At 42.5% G+C, this 10671-nt stretch overlaps 1 long non-coding RNA gene across 1 annotated transcript; it reads left to right on the top strand.

Annotated features, from left to right (window-relative positions):
- Positions 1-4450: 4450 nt before the first annotated feature.
- Positions 4451-8391, top strand: LOC121813096. The gene is made up of 3 exons (XR_006053509.1): positions 4451-4640; positions 4879-4947; positions 7754-8391. It is a non-coding gene; the product is annotated as an uncharacterized LOC121813096 (long non-coding RNA).
- The last annotated feature ends 2280 nt before the right edge of the window (positions 8392-10671 follow it).

Raw genomic sequence — 10671 nt, 5'->3', positions numbered from 1 at the left:
GTGAGGCGAGTGGTGTAAATGTCTTGCAGGGAGGGGAGTGGTACACCAACTATCCTCTCAGCTGTTCTCACAATGCGTTGTAGAGCTTTCCTGTTATAGTCAGTGCAGCTACCGCCCCACACAGTGATGCAGCTGGAGAGGATACTTTCAATAGTTCCTCTGTAGAATGTAGTCAGGATGGGTGGTGGAGCACTTGCCCGCTTGAGTTTGCGCAGGAAGTAGAGGCGCTGTTGTGCTTTCTTGGCCAGTGATGCTGTGTTGGTGGTCCAAGAGAGGTCCTCACTGATGTGCACCCCCAGGAACTTGGTGCTGCTCACCCTCTCCACCGCAGCGCCGTCGATGGTCAATGGGGGGTGACAGGTGTGGCCTCTCTGGAAGTTGACAATAATCTCCTTGGTCTTACTGACATTTAGCAGGAGGTTGTTGTCTCTGCACCACGTGGTCAGGAGCTCAACCTCTTTCCTGTAGTGGGTCTCATCGCCCTTGGTGATGAGCCCCACCAGCGTTGTGTCGTCCGCAAACTTCACAAGGTGGTTGGAGCTGTAGGTTGGTGTGCAGTCATGTGTCAACAGGGTGAAGAGCAGAGGACTGAGCACACAGCCTTGTGGAGCCCCCGTGCTCAGGGTGATGCTGTTTGAGACCTTGTTGCCCACACGCACCGCTTGAGGCCTCTGGCTGAGGAAATCCAGCAGCCAGTTGCAGAGGGAGGTGCTGAGGCCCAGTCTGTCCAGTTTACAGATGAGTTGTTGTGGTATTATGGTGTTGAATGCTGAGCTAAAGTCTATGAACAGCATTCTCACATATGAGTCTTTCTTGTCCAGATGAGTTAGGGCTGGGTGGAGGGCAGAGCAGATTGCATCCTCTGTGGATCGTTTCGCTCTGTATGCGAACTGGTGTGGGTCCAGGGTGGGAGGTAGGGTGGATTTGATGTGTGACATGACTAGTCGTTCAAAGCACTTCATAATAATGGGTGTCAGTGCCACGGGGCGGTAGTCATTGAAACAGGCTGGGGATGGTTTCTTTGGCACAGGTATGATGGTGGCAGTCTTGAAGCATGATGGGACAGTGGCTTGCCTCAGGGAGGTGTTAAAGATGTCTGTGAAGACATTCTTCAGCTCCTCTGCGCAGTCTTTCAGCACACTACCAGGGATGTTATCTGGACCCGCTGCTTTCCGGGCGTTGATGGTGATGAGTGTCCTCTTCACGCTGGCAGCAGACAGGCACAGAGGCTGGTCGTGTGGAGGTGGTGGTGTTTTCTGTGGGCGTGTGTTGTTCTGTGCTTCAAATCGTGCAAAGAAGCTGTTCAGGTTGTTGAGCAGAGTGGTGTCGCTCTCACAGCTACGCGCTACAGGCTTGTAGTCTGTAATAGCCTGGATGCCTTGCCATAGGCTTCTTGCGTCCTTGCTATCATTGAAGTGGGAGGTTATCTTTATAAATGTTATAAAGTTATAAAGTTACATTTAAAGTTGCATTTAAATTTGCTGCTACACTGTACAATACATATAATAATATTTATATTGTAATATCAGTTAACAGACACATTCAAGTTTAAATACTGTGTATTCATTGTGTTCATGGTGTGTAGTATTTCTATAAAGTCAAGTAACCAGAACTCAGAACAGAAGATGTCAGGAACAGCTGCAGAATATATGCGTTGTGCCCGGGGCACTCAGCCCAGGAGCTATAAGTAGTTCATATGTCGGTCTCATTATTGACCCTAGGGAATTTAGATTTTCTGGAGGTAATTTAAGTTACACCATCTTGAGTTTAAATACATACTGTATTAAGAGAAAAGAACCCAGGGCCCCGGTCTACATCAGTATAAATATATGATAGATTGGCTACATTATGCTCACCTCAAATCAACCTGAGTGTCATTTCTCTTTAGTTCTGATCTCACTGCTGAGCTGCACAACAACCCAAGGTCAGTAACCTTCTTCTGCCACACATGAAACTCTAGGCTCTTGGCTCTTGACAGATTCAGTCGCATCTTTTCTCCCTCCCGCTCATCTTATCTTCCCTGTTTGCGCTACTCATGTCCTTGTCTTGTCTTGTCTACTCTAACCCTCAGAGAGTCTCTCTCTTGTTCTCTAAACCCTAAAAAATATGGATTATTTCAACTGGTCTCTGAACGCGATTGACACCTTTTTATGGACGACAAGCCTGAGTTTGGGAGAGCCCAATTGTCCTGGTGGGATGTTTTCTGCCGGATACACGATGGACGGGTGGCAGCACTGGCGTGTGCCTGGTGGGACTGTCAATTTAGGACATAGAAGATGTATACCTATTCTGAACCGTGATAACAGGGCTCTTGCTGATCGGAGCTGGCTCGGCCCTGGCTTACTGATATTAAAGAAAGCTCTTATGGCTGATCGAAACTCCACAAGGCTAGCCGCTATGATTGAAGCGATGGGGAGGGCCATGAGCACGTAGACGGTGCTTATTGAACATAAAATGGAAAGATCTTGGAGAAGCTCACGACTGTCATGTCTGTATGCAGGCAGGAAAAGGACCCAATATGCAGACTCGTAGAGGCAGAACTTAAACTCGAGGTCCACTGCATTATTGCAGGCATAAGTCAAAAACAGAACAAAACTAGGAGGGCTAGAAACCGAACTAGAATTAAAACACACAGCAGGTCTGAGGCTATGGAAGTTAATGACGTGACAATGAACAGAAGCAAGCACAGACAATAAATACAGAAGGTCAACAGGGCAAAGAGGGAACAGCTGGGAGACACGGCTGAGGATAATTACACATGAGGAGAAAGGGAGGATGCAAAACTGAGTACACTGACTATTAATACTATCACAGTAAAACAGGAAGTGCACAGAGGAGCTGGGTGGGGAACACAGATAAACATAACAGCACAAAACACGAGGGGAAACACAGCACAAGAACTCAAACAACAATATACACACATGGCAAACGCGAGAACTCGGACTCAGTAAAAGCTCAGAATACTACAGAAACCAAAACCAAGTGAGCTGCTGACACATGAAACCAAGGAATAACACGACTCTTCAACTGGAAATTTACAGACCTGGTGACCAGTGACGGACATGAGATCAGCTGTAAAAATGTAATGCAGTTTGTTTGCACTAAACCCAAACAACCATAATTTCTCCCATGTCGCTGCCAGAAGGCTCTAACAACAAATTCTTCTCCTTAATAACGGGACTGTGTTTAGACTCTCTGTGCCACATGTTTCAAGGCCACCTGCGCCCGCTGCAAGACTGTTTACTTTTGCTTAACCAGGTGAAGGGACACTTTCTCAGCTGAACACAGGACACACACACACGCACACAAACACACACATATATACTCATCCGCCCTCCCCCCTCCAAATGCCTCCGACACCCTCTCTCGATGGTGGGTTGACTGGACAAGTGCAGGGATGCTGCTGTCTACACCGGCTCACTCTCATCCCATTTACCCACCCCTACTGTTTGTCATGTGATTCTATGGTGTTAAAATATGAAGATTCATTTGCCTTTCTGTGCCGAGATCTTTTTCTGTTCTCAATTTGTTTTCCTCTAGGAGCTCAGTATGGGTGGAGTTCTTTTTTCTCATCGTCTTCCCTCAGGGTGTACTTTCACTGTCTTCTTTTTGGCGCGTCCACGTCTGCAGCCTGATTTCAAATATAAAACTGATTCAATTAAGCATTAATCACAGAATTATAAATGTTTTAACAAAAATATTTGATATAACAAATTAAATATTTTTCATTTTAACCCTCACAGCTCGTCTGACTGTGAGTCCCAGCAGCTCTCAGATCTTTGAAGGAGTCTTTGTGACTCTGAGCTGTGAGGAGGACGACAGCTCTGCTGGATGGACTCTGAGGAGAAACACAAGCAAAGGAAATAACAGTCACTGTGGAAATGGATGGGGAACATCCGCTAATTTATCCTGTGACATCAGTTACATCGTTGAACGAGACAGTGGAGTTTACTGGTGTGAGTCCAGAGAGGGTCCCATCAGTAACATGGTTAACCTGACAGTCACTGGTAAGCTGAGTGTGTGGAGTTAGTGTTGATGAAGCTGTGTGTAAATGGATGAAATGCTGTAGTTTGTCTCTGTGTTGAGGTGGATCAGTGATCCTGCAGAGTCCTGTCCTCCCTGTGATGGAGGGAGATGACGTCACTCTGCTCTGTAAAACAAAGACCACTCCCTCCAACCTCCCAGCTGCTTTCTATAAAGATGGCTCCCTCATCAGGAAGCAGCCTACAGGTCACATGACCATCCAGCATGTTTCCAGGTCTGATGAAGGCCTCTACAAGTGTGACATCAGCGGTCATGGAGAGTCTCCATCCAGCTGGATCACTGTCACAGGTGACACACTCACCTGTCTGTGTTTCTGCAGCTTTCAACATTCACAATGTGACGACAACTTAATGACTGTGTTTGCTTTATTTTAGAGAGAAACACCACCACACCTCCACCTACATCCACACCTCCACCTACATCCACAGCTCCACCTACATCCACCTCTCCTCCAGCTTTCACCTCCATCACTCTTCCTCGACCACTCTCTCTTCCTCTTCTCTCTCTGTTGTCATGTGTTGGATCCTCCTGTGTTGTGGTTCTACTGGTGTTACTGGTTCTGCTGGTGAGACGATGTGTTCACAGGAAACCTGAAGGTGAGACTGACTCAGACTTTTTGATTTTAGATTTGAAGTTCATGTTAATCTACATGTTATAGTCTTTACATCAATAATGATTTGATGGTTTTGCATTGATGTTTGATCCCCATGGAAGTAACTCAACATTGTACAAATCTACGAATATTTCTTTGTATATCATTTTTTTTTATTAAAATCCTAACTTTAGAGTTTTTAAGTGAAACATGTTGCTGTTGAATTTGGATCATTTCACCAGATGAAGATGAACCTGTAGAAGATGACATCACATATGGTGACATCCAAATATCAACCAAACAAACTCGAGGTAATTCTGGGTGTTTTGTTACAAGATTCTTTAATGGTTGTACAGATGTTGTTGTTTGTTTTTAATGAAATGCTTTATCTCATACTTCAGAAAAGTTTGAGCTTTTGATTCTGTGCACAGACATTTTATGGCTTATTAAAATAAAGTTATTTGAGGACACTGTGGAGCATGTAAAAGTGTAGATGGATGAAACGCTCCCATTTTCTTTCAAGAGTTCTGGAGGAAGTGATCTATATACAGTTGCAGGCCCACCTTGATTTTGATCTAAAAGGCTGAGCCCCCTCTTCCCTATTCGAGCTCCTATTTATTCATGCTCCAGAGAGAACCGTGCGGTCCAGTTCCAAACGTATGTTATCTATTCCATGGTCTAAACAGAGCCTTCTGTGTGGCAGGTCCCACACTCTGTAATAGTCTGCCTCTAAATATTAGATCTGCACATTTGTTGGATTTCAGCACGAGGTAACCCACACATTGTTGTTTTAGTTCTTTCTATTGTCTTATTGTTTTATTGTCTTCTTTTTTATATTTAATTGCAAAATTGTTGTACATTTTACTTTTTTAGTTGCATTTTAGTTTGCAAAGCACTTTGTGCAGCATGAGCTTTTGGAAATGTGCTATATAAATAAGCTTGACCTTGACCTTGATTTAAGGTCATATGCTAATGGCTACGTTAGATACAAAGCCCCAAGTAGAGAGAGTAAAAATTCTAAAGCTGTAGCTAAAATGACCACCAATCACATAGCCTCTGATCAGGATTTGATGGTCATCTGTGTAAAATGCAGACCTGAAGTTTAGTCATACAAACTTTGATATACCTTAGACTCAATCTATAACATATACAGGCAGGGATTTACGTCTTTTGACCGTTGATCCTTATCACTGAGTTTCCCTGAACAACAAAGTGTGCATAAACAACTTGCATATTCAAAACTGTGAAACCATTTTCCTTGATAAAACCCCTCTCCTCAAATATGGATTCAATAATATGATTATAGGTTAAAGACTTGCCTTCATAAACTCATTGTTTTAATATGATCATTTAATATAAAACAAATTCCACAAATATTTTGACCAAACAACTTCAGTGATCTCATTGATAAGACTGACCACACTTTAAGACTGGGATGGTAGAGCAGGACGCCCACTAATCAGAAGGTTGGGTGGAAGGACTGGATCCCCAGTCTGGATGCCAAATAACCTTGGGCAAGATAATAACCCTAAGTTGCTCTCCGATGCATCCACTGGAGTATGAATGTGCATGAATGTTAGATAGAAGCACACAAATAGAAACATCATAAGGAAAAAGTGTTTGTGTGAATGGGTGAATGAGGCAAGTTGTGTAAAGTGCTTTGAGTGCTCGGTGTAGAAAAGCTCTATATAAGAATCATTTACCATTTATCATCACCACAATAACCGTTGCCCCTCCCCTTTTACTCCAAGCAAGCATCATCAGAGTCCACTGTCCACGTTAATGAGATCCCAGTGTTTGCGCTTCCTCTTGGAGGGAGTACAAATATGAAACATCTGCAATTTTCTTTGGGCCACGCTGGACCTTAACAAATAACATAGACTCATCCAGAGGTCTGCATCAGTGTATTCATGTTTTTGTGAGCAGCTGCTATATAAAAATATGAATTCAATTAAATTCAGTTATACTGCTCTGTGGCTTCAGTGCACACAGTTTGTTATCAGGGTGAAAGTGTTGTTAATATGAAGGGCATAAAAAGAGTTCTAACACCACAGCAGCTACTTCCTGTAGTTTAGTTTGAAGCTGATGACACGTCTCTGTTCTGGTGTGGGCAATGACACTGTTTATATTTTGAGAACTTGCGCTGTGGTCAAGTCTCAGCCTGCACTGAAAAAGGTGCCAGCTCTCTGGTTGGTCATCATCAGCTAGTCATTTGTTTCTCAGCAGAAGCATCGAGAAATGGAAAAAGAAAGACCATGAAAAGCTACAGCTATTTACAAACGTTACATACATAGGTCAATCTGCACACAGTCTTTTTAGCTGTGGTCTAACTGGTCTATGCTGTGTCTAAAGCTTGGTACCCCAGTTTTGACCAAACTAGGTGGGGTTTTGGTTCTATGAAAAGTACATACCAAAACAGTTCTAATGTTTGCAGAGGCCAAACACCAACATTAATATTAGGCACACTTGCTTGGCAGTTAAATTAAAACAGGTCTAAAGAGCTGACCCAGACAACTCTTTAACACAACGACTGAACATTTTCTGAAATTTAAATCATACTAAAATGTGTAGAAAATCAGCCTGTTAAATAATATACACAGACAAATAAAAAGTCCTTTAAAATCATTAAATAACACATAAATCAAAGTTATATTTTCACCAGTTGTTCATTAACTCAGACAGCCATGTCCTAAAGAGACTGATTTTACACCAGTGTACAGGCTACAAGGTTAATTAAATCAAATGTGTCATGATATCTATGCGACTTAAGACTTAAAAGCTACTATTTTTAATATGTCATACAAAGGTCACACTAAATATACCCACATGTGAGCCCACTTTCACCCTCACACTTGCTTAAAATGTTGTGGGCCTGTTAGTTGCTCACTCTGACACGGCTGTGAAGCACCTCGCTTCACACAGGTGCTGCACCACTGCTCACTGTTACTGCTTCACTGTTTCACATGGGAGCTGGAGCTGTTCCTGGTGAGAGGTCGGCTACACCAGTTTATCACAGGACATTTAGAAATGTGACTTAATCTTTCAACAAAGTCACCAAGAACTATGAAGTTTGTAATGATGTTTCCTGTTGTTTGAAATGTGTGTGTTTGTGTTCAGACTTTAAACCACAGCCAGAGACCATCTACTCTTCAGTGAAGTCCAACCACGGACGTCCAGCTGCTGGTCTCTAACTGGCCCCCAGCACCTGAGACCAGAAGACATCCACATGTTAATTTTTCACTGATATAAACTAAAATGATTCAAAACTTCAAAAACCATATGAGGATATATTTTTAACTGAAAATTTAAATGTGTATTTTGCTGCAGTGACAAAGAATATAAATATGTTAATGTGTTTCATGGCCAGAGCTTCACTGTTTATATTTAAGTATGACTCAAACACCTTGTTCTTGTTCCCTCAGCTACTACTTAATTTCTGCGTGTGAATAATAAATCTTTGCTCTCACTTATTTTCCTCGTGTGGTTAAAAGGAAATGAGTCACATATAAAGTCTGCTGCCGTCTACTGGTAACACTGAGCAATACAATAGAGCTCGAGCCAAATATCACAATTATCTATGATATTGATAGAGAGAAAGACACATTTACATTCCAGCTCCAAGCAAAGCAGCTGCTTTTCACATGACAATACTTTGACAGTGTGATATCTTTCAATTGACTCCTGAAGTCATTTGTGTTTAACTGCTTTTTACCAAAATAATGGTTCCCAGAGTGGCAGCAGGGGCGTCTAACAAAGTCATGAAGGCATTAAGGGGCTTCCACCAAATAAATATCGCATGTCTATAACTATATGTAGATTATCAGAGCTCCATTGTAGTTTTAGGTCATGATTCTGTCTTGTAATACAAAGACTTTTTCTGAATACATTGAATTTTAGCTCTGCAAATAATAAATCACTCTCCAAATTACTTAATGGCAACATGGAGCAGGAAATGGGGTTTATCACTACTGTGTTGGGCTATTGTTGCACCACAAACTTGTAAATAAACCCACTGTATTACTAAAGAGAGTCTGGGCCTGAGTCCATTCAGCCTGTGATATTCCAGCTGTTGATCAGCACCATGGACAGCACTCACACACACTGATATTCAAGCTTATGTTTTAAACTCACACTATCTTCTTCAACTGGACCAGCGCTGGCGTAAAATACATTGTGATTTGCTAAAGTAATATAAAGAGAGCTGCAAGCAACTTTTAAAGATGTGATATGATTGACCGAGAGTATTTTAGAAGTTGAATAGTTCCATAAATGTATTGCATTTGCCATCTACAATAATAAGTGGAAGAAAAAGGATGGATGGAATTTCTTCCTGGAATCACTTTATGTTTAAAAACGCCTCTAGCATCCAGCGCACTGCTGAGCACCTTCTTCATATGTTATTAGAGCAGATGCATGAAGCACATGTCTAAATATAACCATTTCAATCACAAGTGACTGAAAGTCAGAGATCTTTCTGTTGACTGTGTGTTTCGTCAAACATGGTGTAATTATTCTCTGGTGAAAAGTGCACTACTTTTTGAAATCACATCAACAAACCACAAACAACACCTGCCTAAATATTTGCCAACACATAGTTTCCATGTTATGACCTTAGAAATGGGAGCAGGGAGGAGCACAAAACAAGATTTCCTGAATGTCAGAAGAACACATAAATTTGAAAATCCAAAAAGTTCTGTAACACTCACACTCTCCACAACTTATTTAATTACCATCTCAAAAATATGTGTAAATGAAGAGAATCTTTATCCACAGTGACACTGAGGGGCGACCGTGGCTCAAGAGTTGGCAGTTCATCTTGTAATCGGAAGGTTGCTGGTTCAAGCCCCGGCTCGGACAGACCCAGTTGTTGTGTCCTTGGGCAAGATACTTCACTGACTGGTGGTGGTCAGAGGGCCCAGTGGCGCCAGTGTCCGGCAGCCTCGCCTCTGTCAGTGCGCCCCAGGGTGGCTTGCCATCTCCACTGTGTGAATGGGTGGATGACTGAACATGTAAAGTGCTATACAAATACAGACCATTTACCATAAAAAATGTATTTTCAATAGATACAGACATATTTATTATGTTAATGTCTTTTAATCAAACTATGACAACATCGTTGTTGATCTGCTTGTATCCATGTTAGTGTTTAAAGCCCAACATCTCCCTCTAGTGGCCACATATGAACATGTGTGAGGATGGTGTTAATGTAAACTGTGAATCATAGTGTTCCAGTCAGTCATCAGTGTGTCTCTGCACAGCTGTAATTAAAATGTGTTCAGAGGGCCTCAGTGTCTGAATGGTTCCAGTTCAGCTCCATAACAGCAGCGTCCCTGGTTTGATTCCTGTGTTTCAGCTCATATCTGCCTCTCTCACTGAGGGGGACGTCCACACACACACACACACACACACTAACCACTCACTGCCTTTGAACCAATAGAAAGCTGGTGCTCAGAAGAAGAGGGCGGGCTTTACTTGGTGTCAGTGACAGAAAAAAAGCTCAAATGAGTGAGAAGGACGATGAAGGAAACATCTGTGCTGTGTCTGCTCTGTAAGTAGAATCTCTGTGTTTGTTTGAATTCTTGTACTTTGACTGTCTGCTCTCCTGATAACTGATGATGGAGGAGAAGACATGAAAAACAAATCAGGCTGAATTCAAGTTCAAAACACCACGAGGACCAACTGCAGGTCTGAACTGACTCTTTATCTTTGCTCAGGAGTCGAGGAAACACTGGTTGAGAAAATTAATGCATATATGGATGGATGGATGACATATGCTAGCAGCTGTCTGTCAGCTTTAGGTATGTTTTATTCAGTTTTATTCACCTTTGTTATCCAAACTTTATTAAAAAAATATTGCTGGTGTCAAGCTGACACGAGCTTGGAAATTAGAATTGGCTGGGCTGCACTATGAATTCTGGGATAGGTTGGGCCACAAAGGATACACCCCACCCATCAGTCAAATCTAGGGAAAAGGAGGACGCATTTGTCCCCACATTTGGAGCAGTCTTCGAATTTGGATAGCCTTGGTCGCATCG

Source organism: Haplochromis burtoni, unplaced genomic scaffold, assembly GCF_018398535.1.
Source record: "Haplochromis burtoni strain Fernald_Lab_line unplaced genomic scaffold, NCSU_Asbu1 Contig_1135, whole genome shotgun sequence".
NCBI classification, from domain to species: domain Eukaryota; kingdom Metazoa; phylum Chordata; class Actinopteri; order Cichliformes; family Cichlidae; genus Haplochromis; species Haplochromis burtoni.
The sequence above is the reverse complement of the archived record's forward strand: the minus strand, read 5'-3'. Positions and strand labels throughout refer to the sequence as shown.